This window comes from Ammospiza nelsoni, chromosome 3 (assembly GCF_027579445.1).
Source record: "Ammospiza nelsoni isolate bAmmNel1 chromosome 3, bAmmNel1.pri, whole genome shotgun sequence".
Classification (NCBI taxonomy): Eukaryota; Metazoa; Chordata; class Aves; order Passeriformes; family Passerellidae; genus Ammospiza; species Ammospiza nelsoni.
In genome coordinates, this window is record NC_080635.1 from 101,729,792 (window position 1) to 101,735,791 (window position 6,000).

Sequence of the window (6,000 nt, forward strand, 5' to 3'; positions counted from 1 at the left end):
AGTTTAAAAAAATTTTAGCTGTTCAACCTCAAGTCTCAAAGCAGAGTTGCCCAGCACTGCACACTCTGCTCCTCTGGAGCATTTCTCAAAAGATCCCTAAATATCTTGAGAACCATCCTATCTCCAGAATCACTGGGGACCTTTCCTGCCCGCTTGGCAGCTCTGTGCTGGCGTACATCTGTTTGAGCGGCTCGCCCGGCGATACAGAGGAAACTAACAAGACAACTAGACCTATGATCCTGATTTTTCAGTTCTCTACTTTTCCAATTAGTCACGGCTTCCTTCCATTCCTTGTAGAGCACCTTCAGAGCAGCCTTTGAAGCTGAAGGGTCAAATGTGAAAAGCAATGCTGAAAACTCAGGTTCAGTACACTGCAGGGAAGTACAACGCCGATCCATTTTGCTGCACAGCTGCCCAGATCCCAGTGACAGGGGCAGGAGGGTGGACACAAAAGGCAACAAGGCTTTTAAAAGAGCAAACCCGCATGTGAGGTGGAATTTTATTTCTATTTGTCAGAGGTAGAGCTCCTAGAACACTGGTTTAAAGCTGTTGTCTATGGGGCGGTTGCAGCAAAAACCTAAGACACCACCTTATCGTTTTACTGTGCCCATCTCATCTCAGCAGTTATCTCAAATTTCACTATTTACATACCTGAAAAAGTCAATTTACCCAAGCATCACCACCCTCCCCGAACTGCAGAGCATTCCACCAGCTACAGCAGAATCTCAGACAATTCCCAGCTCAAAAAAAAAAAAAAAGCAACAAAAACCCAACTTGTTTTCAGCTCGAGGCTCATAAGAAAAAAAAATAAAATATGCACAAGTTTAGGGACAGTTCCAAAGTCTCTGAAAACAGGCTTTCATCACGAAAACACTGACACGGCTTCAACAAGAGCAAACAGGAACGCTGTAATTTCCCAGTCTCTCCAACATCTTAAGGAGTATTTCTAATCAGATGTCGTCCCTGCCTCACGTTTATCAGTAAAGACCGAAACCCGGGGTTTACTCCGGAGCTTCAACAACAAGGGCACTATGATCTCACGGCAACTGAAGCGATTTCAGCAAGACACCCGCTGCACGACCAAAATAGCCCGCTCCACAAAAGGAGAGGCACGGTTTCACACTCAGCCTCTTTCATGACAGCCAGCGGCTCCGCGGCGCGCTGCCGCCGTGCCCGCACGCCGCGCCTCAGCGATCCCGGCACTCCCGTGCCCGGAGTTCGCCCCGCTCCGAACCCGCGGCACCGGGGGGCGCGCTGCCCCGGGAGGCTGCAGGTGCCCGCGGCGGCGGAGGGGCGGCCCGGGCACCCCCGGGGCTCCGCGGCAGCGCGGAGGGGAGCGGCAGAGCACGGACGGACGGACGGACACACGCGCGCCCGCCGCGCACTCCCCGTTACGCAACGCGTGTATTTCCCACTTTAAGGAATAAGCGCCGAGCGCGCCTGCACAGCCCGCGGAGCTCCGGGGGCGGGGGTGCAGGCCCCCGCCTGACCCCGCGCAACAGCTGCTGCGCCTGGGAGGAGGAGGAGAATGAGGATGAGGAGGGGAGAAGCCACGCTGCCCCCCGCACGGCCGGCCTCCCCCCAAAGTTCGCCCCCCTGCCGCCCGCTCCCCGTCCCCGGCGGGGCTGCCGAGCCGCGGAACAGGCGCACTCACCTCGCCTCCGCGCAACTTTCGGGGGTCGCCCCTGTCGCTGCAGCCTGGGCGGGAGCGGGGGGAGGCAGCGGGGCGGGGTGCAGCGGGCCCGGGGCTGGGGGGGCTGTTACGGCTGAGGAGGTTTGGGGAAGGGGGAGGTTGCTCTTGTTGTTGCTGCTGCTGTTGTTTCGGAAATTCTTATTAGTATTTCTCTGCGGTCAGAAACCTGCACCCTCCCCCCCCCAAATGAAAAAAAAAAACCCCGACCCAGACGATCATCACATGGCGATTGCTTTGAACCAGCTGTTTCCAGAGCCAAAGTCTTGCGGAGAAAAATAAAGGGGGAAGGGAGGGAAGGAGGGGAGGGCTGGCAGGGGGGCCGGAGGAGGAGAGAAAGCCGCAGCGGAGGGAGGGCGGGTGGAGAGAGGGCGGGCGGGGGGGGGGAGGGGAGGGGGAGCAGCACCGCGGCGGCTGTGTCGCTGCCGGAGCGGCACCCGGGGCCGGCGGCGGTGGCAGCCCGGCCGGTGAAGGCGGAGGAGAGAAGGCGGCGCTGCTGTGCTGCTGCTGCCGCGGCCGCTGCTGCTGCCCGGCTCTGCCGCCCGCCGCCGCCTCCCGCGCCCCGGCCCAGCGCCGCCCCCGCCCCTCAATCGCTACATTGTTGACATTCGCAGGCTGACGTCACCCTCCCCGCCCCGCCGCGCGCTCCATTCACAACAACGCTACGCCAGCGGCGCAGTGCCCGCCGCCGCGCCTACGCCCGCCGCGGCCCCTCCGCGCGGGGAGCGGCGTACGGCCGCTCCGAGAATAGCCGCGGCGCTCCGCCCGCCCCGCCCCTCCGCGAGCGGCCAGCGCATGCGCGGCACGGGCTCGCTCCCTCCCTCGCGGCAGTGTGTATGTGTGTGTGTGTGTGTGTGTGCGCGCGCGAGAAGGGGGTGCGTGCGTGCGTGCGCGCGTGCCGCCAGACCCCGCGCCGGGGCTCGCGCCGGCGGCCGCGGGGGGCTCTGGGAGACGTAGTCCGCCGCGAGGGGCCGCCATGGCGGCGGGGGCGGCCTGAGGGGGCCCCGCTACGGCGGCTGTGGCGGTGGGGAGGCGCCGGGCAGGGTGCGACGGGCAGGGCAAAGAGCACCCACCCCGGTCAGTCCTGGCTGCCAGCGGGGCCGCCTCGGTGTCGATGCCTGCGTTATTTTGCGCGCTCCGCCCCCCCGGAGAAACCTCATCGTACTTATAGTGGCGACCGCAAGCGCCCAGCAGTCATGAGTCAGCCGTGCCCAGCATCGCACGGGGAGGTGAGCGCTCCGGGACTGAAAACAAAAACACAACCCCGACAAGTGCTCCCGACGCGCGAGCGCTGATTGTTCTGTTCTTCACCTCCCCTCGGGGGTGTGTGTATGTGCGTCTGTCTGTGTGTGTGTGAAGCGCCCGAATCCGAGCCCCTTCCCCACCCCGAGGCTTGGCGCCATGGTTCCTTTTGCCAAGTGGAGAGCTGTGATTCCTGCAAATTATCCCGGTGCCGGCAGCCAGTGCTTCTGAGCGAGACCCCAAATGTCAATGGACATGAAATGCACTTGGGAGAACCGGTAAATGAATAAGCCGCATTCTGCAAGCCCGAGTTACTCAGCCGGGCTCGGACGGAAAAACATAAAGATGAAAGACAGCTGATAAAAAGGAAAGTTGGGGAATAAATGATTCACAATAGGGGCCGTGAGTGAGATTATCTCTGGAGACATCTCTAATTAAAGGGCGTTGGATAACTAGAGGGTTACATTTTCCTGGGTCAGTGATCTTGAAAAAGAAATTGCAGTTGCAGTAAATGTCAATAAAGAATGATGGTGACCTACTGCTAACAAAAGCACGTTCAGTAATTAACATGTGCATGTTTGTTGTTTTTTCTGCGTTTGTCAGTTTTCGTTGTACATTTTCATCCTCTGTTTCCCCCTTTCACTACAGCCAGATGATATACTGTGTTTTCTGTATCTTTTAGACAGGAGCCATTCCTGTGAAGTTTTCTCAGTGATGTCTTCTGAAATTGCATCAGCTACCTGCATGTTTCAAAGTCTGCTCAACTCCAGAAAACTATGTTGTCAACCTAGATTCAACCCTTTGTGTGTCAGGGCAAGCATATAGTCACTTTTCAAAAATGTGATTCTCCCAGTTTGCATTTTGCACTATTGTCCACTTGTGTAAAGTGGAAAGCCTTCAGTTCCTCACAGCATTTTTGCCCCTATTCTTCCTAGCTACATGTAGCTGCAGAATAGCACCCCACTGGAGATGTTGACTCATAAACTTCACTTTCCCTTTCCAAGTAATGTTCATATGAAGCCTTGCTCACCAGTGCCATTTAGGTTCTGCAGACGTATATGGTGTAAAGCACACAAAAAGTCCCACAGGGTGAAGGAGACTCATCGTGTTTATACACCAGCAGGGCTGAGTCTTCGTGTTGCCTTGTTTTTCCCTGAGACACAAAAATAATTTTGTATTGGCACGGGAGATAAAAATACTATAATGAGAAGGACAGAGAGATAAAAATAAGCCATGCAGCATTTGTAATGCTTTAGTTAGCATGCTACCTGCCCCTGCATTCAGAGTGCACCTATTCTGTTATTTACAGCACACTACAGGAGATACAGCTCCCGGTAGTCAAAGCCATCCAAACTGGAAACAAAGCACACCGTGTGTGCTCTGCCCATAGCACAGTGATTGCCATTTATCTTATTGGCTGATGCTTTAGAATAAATGCTACCATTTGGCTAAAAGGAGGAGTAATGTGAGAATGTCCCTTCTGGGTTTTATTGTTCAATCTATGCTGTGATAAAATTTTGCAGTGGCTTCAGTGTGAATCAGGTCATGCTTGTGCAGGACAGAGATACCAGTACAGAGTGAAAGAAGGTAGAGCTAAGCAGGGGCGCTGCCCAGAGGCTTTTTGAAAACTCACCAAGGAGCTCTATGCAGCTTTTGGTACCCAAATGCTATTAATCATTTTTTGTGATCAACTCATAATTCAAAGCAGAGTTCACATTCCCGTAAGTCACTCAGATCATGATTTTGTTATGGCTGTTGTATCTCCATGTAACAGTAGAAAACTGAGGAAAAGCTGACAGTTGTTTTCCAAATACAGAAGGAATATTATGTTAACCAAAAGGAATATTATACTAACCAAATGAAGCCTACAGTTTCAAAATGCTATTTTAGATCACATATTTTACATTTTAATGCTTTGGCTTTCTAATTCATTCCCAAACTGTTTATATTCCAGCAACAAATCTGGTCTGATACTGTTTCCATTGCAATCAACTATCTTCATGCCTAAATTTTTGTATATGTAACTATTTCTGGACCACTTTTCTTGCAGTGCAGCCAAACATATATTCCAGACAAATATGAGTTATTTGAAGAGGTGTCATGTATGGTGTCTCAAAACAATACCCAGTTTGTCAAGCAATAACAACAAAATAAGGTAAGAATGAAGGTGAAGAGGTACAATTTAGAAGTTGACCCAAGAATACTTTAAGAGATAACCTGCCATGAATGCTGCAACTCATCCTCCAGAAAAGGCTGCATGCACACATTCAACAACATGTGTTGGCTCAGAGCTATGGGCAAATTTCCTGGTTGCATGTTACCTTTACTAACATATTAATTAGGTGGTTTCTGCACACTGCCATGACTTCATCTCTTTCAGGAGGTCTGCCTGGTTGAGCTTATGGCACTTGACCTACTTTTCAATGGTTCCTTTTTGGATAGCACAAAACTTTCCAGAGTAACTGAATTATGAATGTATATTTCAATCATATTTCATATGTAAATTTAAAAGATTTTAAAGTGAATCCAATATTGTAAAACATGTCCCAACATCCCTTTCTGAGATCTCATTTGCATATCAATCTTGTAACTTGAATAGTCTTAATAGTGCCACTTGTTGGAGAGCTCTGTGTATTGCAAGGTATTTCAGTCACGTATTTATAAAAACAAATGTCTTTTTCCTAGTGAGAGGCAATTCCTAATTTAAAGTGCTATGGAAAGACAAGTACTGCAGTCTTGGCTTCAACCACGCTGACTCAAAGACTATGAATGAGCAACACGTTAGTGGGTCTTATGCAATTTGATCTTTACAATGGTAATGAAGGAGTGAAAAGGGAAAAATAAGGACAAATTTTGCAAGTTTTAATTCAGGAAGTTGTCATTTCCTTCCGAAGCACATTTTGCCCTGCAGCATTTGGGTTGAAAAATACCAGTTTTCCTGTGTAAACCCTGGTCCTGTGCTGAGATCTAAGTCATTATTGGTAATTATGCACATATTCTTCTGTGTTATGCAGGTAGATTTAATGACATTGCATCATTTTCTTCTCCGTGATTAAGAAATTCACAGT

At 51.3% G+C, this 6,000-nt stretch overlaps 1 protein-coding gene across 1 annotated transcript in view; it reads right to left on the reverse strand.

The window, feature by feature from the left end:
* Positions 1–1,965, reverse strand: part of BACH2 (BTB domain and CNC homolog 2) — a 180,930-nt gene extending 178,965 nt beyond the window's left edge. Inside the window, exons 1-2 of the mRNA XM_059469637.1 lie at positions 1,901–1,965; positions 1,655–1,810 (exon numbers count right to left, since the gene is read on the reverse strand). The gene's annotated coding sequence lies outside the window, so the exon portion shown is untranslated. The remainder of the gene's footprint in view (positions 1–1,654; positions 1,811–1,900) is intronic.
* Between the last annotated feature and the right edge of the window lie 4,035 nt (positions 1,966–6,000).